The sequence below is a fragment of the Mus caroli genome, unplaced genomic scaffold, assembly GCF_978045245.1.
Source record: "Mus caroli unplaced genomic scaffold, Mus_caroli_1 scaffold_3, whole genome shotgun sequence".
Lineage (NCBI taxonomy): Eukaryota > Metazoa > Chordata > Mammalia > Rodentia > Muridae > Mus > Mus caroli.
In genome coordinates this window covers 22016204-22026592 of record NW_028227258.1, presented here as the reverse complement: position 1 = coordinate 22026592, position 10389 = coordinate 22016204, and the positions used below count along the sequence as shown (strand labels likewise).

Below are 10389 nucleotides of genomic sequence, written 5' to 3'. Positions count from 1 at the left end.
TCCCTGAAAACCCCTCCGGTCTTGAGATTAGTTCTCACCCCCGTGTGGATCATCACGGCTGCGGCTTCCTAAGGGATTACTCACATGAGCAAGAACAGTCACTCCGCATGGAAAGATTGAGAGCTGCTAGTCCGAGGAACCTAATTTAGAAATAACCTGCAAGCACTAGTTAGCGACTAATGAAGGTTAACTGAGCCCTCCCTGGAGACCGTTCTCCCGGTCTATCTATAACTGCCAAGACTTTCTTTTACATTTGTTACACCCAGGGGACCAGAAAGGAGAATAAAGACCAAAGGGGGAGAGCAGTCAGCTGCTCGCTTGCTGCATTCGCCTGCCCTACTTAGAAAGACAGCAACACATACATTGTCTGACCAGCTCTCTAGATTAGAGCCCCATCCCAATGGTGATTATTATCCACAATTTATTTAGTTGTTTCATGTCAAACTAATGCAGGAGCATATTGAGCTGTAGATATTTTTTATATATTTTTATTAGGTATTTTCATCATTTACATTTCCAATGCTATCCCAAAAGTCCCTCATACCTTCCCCCCAACTCCCCTACCCACCCACTCCCACTTTTTGGCCCTGGCGTTCCCCTGTACTGAGGCATATAAAGTTTGCATGTCCAATGGGCCTCTCTTTCCAGTGATGGCAGACTAGGTCATCTTTTGATACATATGCAGCTAGAGTCAAGAGCTCCGGGGTACTGGTTAGTTCATATTTTTGTTCCACCTATAGAGTTGCAGATCCCTTTAGCTCCTTGGGTACTTTCTCTAGCTCCTCCATTAGGGGCCCTGTGATCCATCCAATAGCTGACTGTGAGCATCCACTTATGTGTTTGCTAGGCCCTGGCATAGCTGTAGATATTTTAAGTAAATTCCTATGTTAAAATTTTTTTGTGGCACATTCCAAAAATCTGTGTGAATTTGTGATACATGTGTGTACGTGTGTGCACATGAACACAATCATATGTGTGGATAACGGTAACATACACTAACTAAGAGTGTATGGAAGTTGGAGGGTAACTCTGGGTATGGCTACTTTCTACTTGTTTGAAACATGGTCTTCTGTTGCTGACCACTGTGTTTGCCAGGCTAACTAGCTCTCAAACTTCTCTCTTCTGTCTTAACCTCCCATCTTGTCCCCTGACTACTAAGATTACAGATGCACACTGCTACTGCACTCAATTTTACATAGATTCTGAGTATTCAAACTCAGATCTCCATTGTTGAATGGCAAGCACTTAGCCATGGACACATCGCCCCAGCTCCAATAGTAACACTGTTAACACATTTGTGTCTCTGACAGACTAAGCTCATTTACATTAGAAAAGTTCATATCTCTCACAAGAGCATAATAATTAGGATAAAAGAAAAAACACAACTGAAGTACAAGGCAGAGAGTCATTGTTGAGACTGGAGACTTATATCACCCATGGATTAACTAATTTTAGGGGAATAACAGACAACTCCCAGAAGGAGGGTTTGCTACAGGGAGAGGTGCTCTCAGTGCGTAAGTAGCTGCTGAGACAAAGGGTAAGGCATGAGATGAGAGAGTGCTTGAAGATGTCTGCCTATGGAAGGTAGGGTGATGGAGGTGAGATGCTGTGGTGGTTTGAGAGAGAACAGCCCACATAGGCTCACATATCTGAATACTTGCTCCTTAGGTGGTAGAGCTGTTTGGGAAGGATTAGGAGGTGTGGCTTTGTTGTGTCACTGGGGGTGGGTGGGCTTTGAGATGTCTCAGACTTGTGGATCAAGATGTAAACTCTCTGTTACTGTTCCAGTGCCATATCTGCCCACCTGCTGCCAGACTCCCTGCTGTGATGCCATGGACTGGAAATCCCCTGGAACTGTGAGTTCCAAATTAAATGCCTCCAAATTATTATTTTTTTCTTTTATAAATTGCCTCTGTCTTGAAGTCTTATCACTATAATAAAAACAGTAACTAAGACAGAAGCTGGCACCAGAGGGTAGGCTATTTCTGTGACAGGCTTGGTCGGTTTTTTTTTGGAGGAATGTGGAAGACTTTGGAAGTTTGGACTAGGAAAGTGGTTGGATACTGTGAGCAGGTTTTGACAGGGCCACCCTAGTAGGAGCTGAGAGCAATGCTGACTATGCAAACCCAACTCAAGCGGCTTCCCAGAGAAGCAATATTAGCAACTGAGCTACAGACTTTTTTTTTTATTATTATTACTTTGTTAGCAGAGGAGATTTTAAGATAGCCTAGTACTGGCTCTGTCGTGTGGTTACTAGGAATCACTCATATACAGGTCTACAATGAAAATGAGCAAGCCTGGAAAAAAGAAATATGGAATATACAGTTTGGGGAGAAAAGAAAAAAAGCATCAAAAAATGTAACCTTGAAGCCAAGGCTTGTGCTGAAAGAGATAAGGAAAAGTCTGGTGGAAAGCAGAAGAGAGGAGGCACAGCTCCCTTCCGCGCTGGCTTGATCTTCTGGAAATGTTCACAGTTACAGTGAGTTCCTGAGCACAATGGCCATGCCATGTCCAGAAGCTAGGATGTCGCAGCATGCTTCCTCATCCTCTGGCTTTTATAACCTTTCTGTCCTGTCTCCCACGATATTCTCTGAATCTTAGATGGGTGGGGTGGGTTGATATTTGTATTCCATTTAGGGCTCAAAAGTCATTTATTCTCAGTACTTTGGCCAGATATGGGTCTGTATTAACTGTTGCTCACTGCAATAAAGAAAAATCTTTGACCAAGGTTGAAAGTTTCGAGAATCTATGATAATAACATAAATATTTGAAAGGGAGTTTGGCAATATGAGCAGAACAATTCCTTCCTAGGGCCCATGGTCCCTTCATACTCTTTTTCATCAGATTTATAGTATAGTTATGAATTCCCTTCTATGGAGTGGCCTCAAATTTGACCAGAAAGCAGTTGGTTGCTGCCATCACAGTCACGCCACTATTACACCACCAGGCTCATCTTGCCTGACACTAACAGAGTCAGTGTCTTCTAATGTTTTTTCTTTGCCTTCATGATGGCAGGAAGATGAAAAGGGCACAAATGTTGTGTCTTTACACAACAGAGGACAGACAGCTCTCTAAATCCATTGTTAATGCCAGTCATAAAGGCAGAACCCTCACAGAGAATCACTGCCCAGAGGTTTCATCTTTTATTACCCTTCTATGGAGGAATAAATTTCACTGTGAGTTTTGAAGGGACACAAGTGTCAGATCATAACAAATGGTTAAAAATAAGCTTGCTGATAAAGTATTCGGGAATTTTAGTGGAGTATACTTTGTGTATGCATCTAAAGAAAAGTACCTAAATGTTAAATATAGTATGAAAAGTCTCCTGAGGGAGAATACTTTCATGAAGCCAAATGTTTACAATAAGAAACAGATCTGGAGTGCAGGGATCTCTTTTAACCCTTCCTTCTGTCCCCATCTGATAGCCAGTCTTAACTGTGACCTGGTGGTATTTAGAATCTCCCAGGAGACTACCTGAGGGCCTGCCTGGGAGGCATTTCCAGAGGGAGATAGGAAGAGGCCTGGCGGGCATCAGAATCCACGTGTTTCTGATTCCTGACTGCAAACACAATGCTACCCTTGACTACACAGCTTGTCTTGTAACTTCCCCACCCTGATGAGCTGTACCTGTGAGCCACAATCCACCCTTCCTTACCTAGGTTCCTTTTATATGGTATTTGTTAGAGAAATGAGTGAGCTCATATACCATCCATTTCCCAAAGTCAACCAATATTTACTCTTCTCAGATCTTAGAAGTTGGCTAATTTTTTGTTTTGTGGAAATGGGATTATAAGATAATTCCTTCCTGTATGGCTTCTTTACTTAGTATATTTACTGTTGTTTCTGTATAAGAGTCTATGGCATACAGTCTACAATTTACCTATTCTACTACCGATGGACATTTTGGCAATCTTCCAGATTTTGGGACATGCATACATATATGTTTGATTCAGCACAGCTCAATCAAATGATGTTCATGAGATGCAGAGGCTAAGCTATAACAGAATACTAAATGTCCCCTTGAGTCCTTGTACCAGAAGTTCCTGAAATACTTCTACCTGGTTTTGTCTACAACCTTGTCAGCACTTGGTATTGCCTGTCACATTTTAGTAATTAAATGTATTAATAGAATCATGATTCAAATTGATAGTTTCCTGAAGAAATTCTATTTCTTTTCATATGTTTATTAACCATTTATATACTGGCAGGAAGTGCCTATATTATTATTACAACTTAATCTTCTTAAATTAAAAAAAATTGGCATTGCTTTAAAGTTCCACTATGGAATTGAAAGGAAATCACTTAAATAACTTGTTCCAATTAAAGTCATTTAATTTTGGTTATCTTTCCCACTTAATACAGATGTCGGAAGACCACTGGGTACAGTCAGGTTGGTTTTAAAGCAAAGCTGTGTACTAAGCATGATCTTCTTTGATGATGATTTTTTAGCTTCGCCTGATGTTTTTTGTCCACTCCCTTCTCTGTGTTATCCAGGAGCGCCCTCTTTTTCTGCATCCTGGAGATTGGAAGATAGAACAGGAACAAGTAACTGGACAGCATCGTTTTTAGGATTTTCTGTGTACTTCCGTTATACGACCACATTTGTGAATCTTTAATGAGCGAAGGTGGACATACAGCTGAATTCAAAATAGGTCAGAAAGAGAGTTAAGTAGGCCGGGTAGATATCCCAACTATCAGATAAGAGCACTTGCTGCTCTTACAGAAGACCCAAGTTTGTTTCCCAGAACCCATATTAGGTGGATCCAATGCCCTCTTCTGGCCTCCACAGACACCAGCATGCACCAGCATACACAGATTCACACACAAACACATAAAACACATAAATAAAAAATAAATATTAGCCAAGAGAGAGACAGAGAGACAGAGGCAGAGATTAACTGAATTGTGAATGAATTGAGTATGGATTTGAAACCGGAAAAAACTCAGCTTTGGACAAATACAGTGGGGAGAACTTAGAGTGCTGTGGGGAGGAGTCAGAGTCACTGGTGTGTGAGTTCAGTAGGAGGCTCCCAATGGAAGAATCTGAGATTGTTTTCTTTTTAAAAAGCTTTACTTTTTACTTTCTGGAAGGAAAATACATTTTTCTAAGTCAAAATGGAATGGAATAGAAGGCCAGAGTCCACTTTCCCATTTAATTTGTCTCTCCTTTATAGAGAGTTTCTATGATGCCTTGTTAATGTTTCTCTGTACAAATGTTAATGACAACAAACGTACACAATAGTTTCCCACGTTCCCAATTAAAATTAATAGTGATATCTAATATTCAACTTAAGTTATTTGAGCTGTATAAGAAATCCTTAAAATTTTATGAAATTTCCTTTATACAGTAGTATTGTACAGTGGTGTGTGTGTGTGTGTGTGTGTGTGTGTGTGTATGTGTGTGTGTGTGTGTGTGTGTGTATCTGGAAAAGGGATTGAGTTAACAGTTGAAAAACAGTGTGGCATCTATGGGGGAGAGAATCCGTGTGCTGAGTTAACGGAGCAGAAGCAAAATAATGCCAGATGTGAGTCTGAGTGTTTAAATCCACCAGGAAAGCAATATCTCGGGAGGATGTTGGATTTTCCACAGAGTGTGTATTGGATGTTGGTACCAATTTTCTTTAGCCCTTAAGGACAATGTGGCATCAGTTGATATCTGAATTACACACTGCTGCCTTCAACGATCAAGTAATCCTCAATTAATTATTAACTGTCATGCTGGAACGTGAAGATAAAGTGTCCCCATGCCAGACAGAGAAGCTTAGCTATCTTCTGGAGGCAAATGAGAGTCATTAAAGGCTTTTCGAAACAGAAATGACACAAACAACCATATTCCCAGAAGTTATCTATTGCTGAAAAAAAAAATACAGCTGTTTCAACAAGCATTTGCTCCTGAGGGGCCAGATGTGAGTATGGCTACTGATGGAATTCAGCTTCTCAAGGGTTGAAACCAGACTGGAGACTCCAAGTTTGACAGTGGCCATTTGCCAGAGGCCTCCCTCAGCTCCTTGTCGCAGAACCTTCTCTCAGTGCAAGACCTCATATGGCATATGACCTCCTGCAGAGAGAATAAGAAAGCAGGGTCTTGTCCTGTCTTTTTTAGAAGTGATACCCCATTGCAGATGGTCCATGTTAATTATTTCAAGTGGGTTGCTATAGCGCCCCACACTCAAAGAGATGGATTTCCACAAGGTTAAGTATCAGCAGGTAGGTATCACTGCAGGCTATTTTAGAGATTACGTCAAACTACCATGGCCTTGCAGTGGGTGGTTCCTTTGAGCAGGGAGCTAAGGAGATGGCATGGAAATGACGACCATTAGGATGGCCAGGATGAGCAAATGGATCAGATAAGAAGGATGAACAGAAGGAATGAGCCAAGCCTGGCAGGTTGCGATGTTTGCCTGTGGAGTCATAGGACAGGAAGCATTGTGTGTGTGTGTGTGTGTGTGTCTGTGTGTCTGTGTGTGTGCATGTGTGTGTAGATTTTGGAGGATCATCAAATAAATAAAAAGAGGTTTTTAGCACACTTAACAATATGCAGTCAGGAAAGAAAGAACCCTTTAGACTGTTACCTGCTGGCAGCTAATATGGGAGCGAGCATGTGCACACTGGGTTCCAACAGACATGATTTAAATGACATCTCTATGTTCTTCAAGTCCTGTCCATGGTCAGTCTACCCCAAGTCTCAGTTACTCTTCCGTGAATGTGGAAGCTAATTTCTATGTCTCCTAATGATTTTTTAGGGTCACCTAAGACCTGATAACCCCTCCTTAACCTACTTAAAAATTTCTAGAGCAGGGTCTGTGCTCTTACATAGTCTCAAAAGAATAAAAATATCCTTTGTCAGTCTCTCTTTATAACCATCAAATAACCCCACTGTGCCATGTCACTATGTTTACTTCAACAATTGCCATCGAGCTGTGTGGCTTTATAGTCAACACCATTTCATCTGTGTGGTTACTGTCTTAACTGTCATTCAAATGTCCCTCCAAATAAAGGCCCCTAAACCTTTCGATGTGCATGCTTCTAGTTACTCCTCTTCTCAACGTTAATATATCGCTTGTTTCTTTCTCCTTGACAGCCACTCTTGTCTGGTTCCAATCTCTCCTTAGGGTACTATTTTAATGTTTTCTTTTACTGTATAGATCAACAGAGTAGTAAGAAGGAAGACTGACTTACATTCAGAGATCTGAGTTTGAACGCTAACTTGCTTTTGAAGACTATCTTTGGTTCCCAGGTTCCTTATTCAGAAAAATGGCCATACTGATTCCTGCTTCATATTCCTACACTGAGAATGACAGTCATGGAAGCTGTCATCCTTCTTCTACTCCCAGTAGACAAGGAAAATTGTAAAGGAGTGGCCCATACTTGGTCATTGTGTCTGTTGGCCTGAGGGCACCAGATCAGGGTGTGTATTGTGATAATCCAGCACAGCCCACTGACAGCATGAAGGGTAGGGTGGACGGATGGAATTCCAACTAGAAGTCACTTCAAACATCACCCACCATGTGCTGATAGCCAGTTCTTTAGATCCATATAGATGACTGCAGCCCTCGAAGACTATTACTGCAGTTTCATTTGTGATGCTAAAACAAAATCACCCCTGTGCTGATTAGTTTTATGTCAGCTTGACACGAGCTAGAATCATATGAAAGGATGGAACCTTGATTGAGAAATGCCTCTATAACTACAGGGTATTTTCTAGTTAGTGACTGATAGGGGAGGGCCCAACCCACAGTGGGTGGTGCCATCCTTGGGCTAGAAGTCTTAGGTTTATAAGAAAGCAGGCTGAGTAAGCCGTGATGAGCAAGCCAGTATATAGCACTCCTCTGTGGTCTCTGCATTATCTCCTGCCTCCAGTGTCCTGACTGTTTGAGGTCCTGTCCTGACTTCCTTCAATGATGCACTACAATGTGGATGTATAATACAAAGAAACCTTTTCCTCCCCAGCTTGTTTTATGTCAGGGTTTTTCATTGCAACAATAGAAACACTAAGAAAGGCAGAAATTAAGTTACTCCCTGTCTTAGTCAGGGTTTCTATTCCTGCACAAACATCATGACCAAGACGCAAGTTGGGGAGGAAAGGGTTTATTCAGCTTACATTTTCCACATTGCTGTTTATCACCAAAGGAAGTCAGGACTGGAATTCAAGCAGGTCAGGATGCCAGAGCTGATGCAGAGGGATGTTCTTTACTGGCTTGCTTCCCCTGACTTGCCCAGCCTGCTCTCTTACAGAAACAAGACTACCAGCCCAGAGATGGTCCCACCCACAAGGGGACCTCCTGCCTTGATCACTAATTGAGAAAATGCCTTACAGCTGGATCTCATGGAGGCATTTCCCCAACTAAAGCTCCTTTCTCTGTGATAACTCCAGCCTGTGTCAAGTTGACATAAAACTAGCCAGTATACTCCCTATGCAAAGCAAGATAAATGTTCATTGTTATTAAAATTGCTACATTTAGAATTGTATTATCTGGCTCATCTCTTGCCGAGAACACTATAACCACTCAGCTGACCTTGGCAGTGCAGTCTTAACAGGATGACACATGTTGGAATAGTCATGTGAAGCCTAACGTGTTTAACAGGAGGGTAACTAAGCATCATACATGCATGTATATGCACATCTAAAGTCCCCTTCATTTTTCATTTTTCTACTTGAAACAAATAGTGGATACCTTTAAGAATAATACACATGACAAAGCAAAGTAAAAATTGTCTTTAAAAGACACAAACATTGTATCCATGCATAGCTTTCTAGATGCAGTGCTAATTCTTCATCTCAACCTGGCCCAAAAACTCCAAACCAAACCAAAACATAAGATGTCTGCATGAGGAGAGAGATTAGAATTTTGCAACATGTAGGATAAGGGTTGGAAGGAAATATAATGTCAGTCTTTATTATTCTGTCCAACATGGGTAGGTTAAGGTGGGATTTATCTGACATCACTGTGAATGCTATTCTCTCTAGCAAAATGACGTTTGTGGGTTTCTGTATACATATGAATATTAAATCTCTTCAAAAGCATTTGACACAAATTGAATGCTCTTCTGCTTTTCTTTCTGCTGCTCTGATGAAACACTCCGATCCGAAGCGGCTCTCAGTAGAAAGGGTTTATTTGGTTTACAGGTCAGAATTTGTCCTGGTGTGAGGTTTGGGCAGGAATTCAAGGCAGGAACCTGGAGGCAGGAACTGTTTAAGGAGCCCTGTCTGCTGACTACTCTCTGGCTCTCTGAGTTTTCTTATGCAGCACAGACCATCAGCCTGTGGTACTGCCCATTGTGGACTGGCCCTCTTGGTCCAACTCATAGTCAAGACAATCCCCTCCCAGATACGCTCACAGACCAATCTCACCTAGGCAATTTCCAGACAAGGCTCTCTCCTCTCAGATAACTATTGGTTGTGTCAAGTTGACAGTGAAAACTAAGCAGGGCAAATACTAGGTTATTGTGTAGCTGGTTCCTTTTGGAGTATTGATCATTTTCTGACATTAGATGGCTTTCCCTTACTTGCTCATTATCTGTTAATACCACTAAGCTGGGAGTTCTTCTCTAATTGAGACATCTGCAATTGGGGTGTCGGTGAAAGTTGTCTCTTCCTGTGTGAACATGGTGCAGACCAAAGCAAACTATGTCCCAGGAGCCTACAGAAAAGCGGTGGCTTCTCAAGCCCCTAGGAAGGTGCTTGGCTCCTCCACCTTTGTCACCAATTCTTCAAGTTCGTCGAGAAAAGCTGAAAATAAGTATGCAGGAGGGAACCCAGTCTGTGTGCGCCCAACTCCCAAGTGGCAAAAAGGCATCGGGGAATTCTTCAGGCTGTCCCCTAAAGATTCTAAAAAGGAGAACCAGATTCCTGAAGAAGCAGTGGCTTAGGAAAAGCAAAGAGAAAAGCTGTCCTTTGCAACCTGATCACAGAGATGATGAAAACGAATAGAATTTACTCATCTGAATAATGTCTTCAGTTTTTCTACATTACTTACATGTAAATTCAGGTAAATGAGTTTGTCCAATTGGCCTGTTGATGGGAAAAAGATTAGGCTAAAATTTAGCCATTCAAAAGAAACCAGATATAAGAATGGGGAATTTTTATAATTTGTAAATTTGAATTGCATACTTACATTTATAGCCTATGCTCCTCCTTTTTTTTTACCTGTTAAAGCTTCTTCTTAAAACCAATGTTACCTGACACTCTAATTACTACTCTACGGTCTTTGCTTAGATTTTTGTACTGATGCCATTTTATGGGCATTGATTATGGAAATGGTGCCATATTGTTATGGATGGCATGTTTGCTTTAAAAATTTGACTTAGGCTGGGGAGATGGCTCAGTGGTTAAGAGCACTGACTGTTCTTCCAGAGGTTCTGAGATCAATTCCCAGCAACCACATGGGT

General features: G+C 41.5%; 1 pseudogene; it reads left to right on the top strand.

The window, feature by feature from the left end:
* Nucleotides 1-9593: 9593 nt before the first annotated feature.
* LOC147005440 (PCNA-associated factor pseudogene) lies at nucleotides 9594-9950 on the top strand (annotated as a pseudogene).
* Nucleotides 9951-10389: the final 439 nt, after the last annotated feature.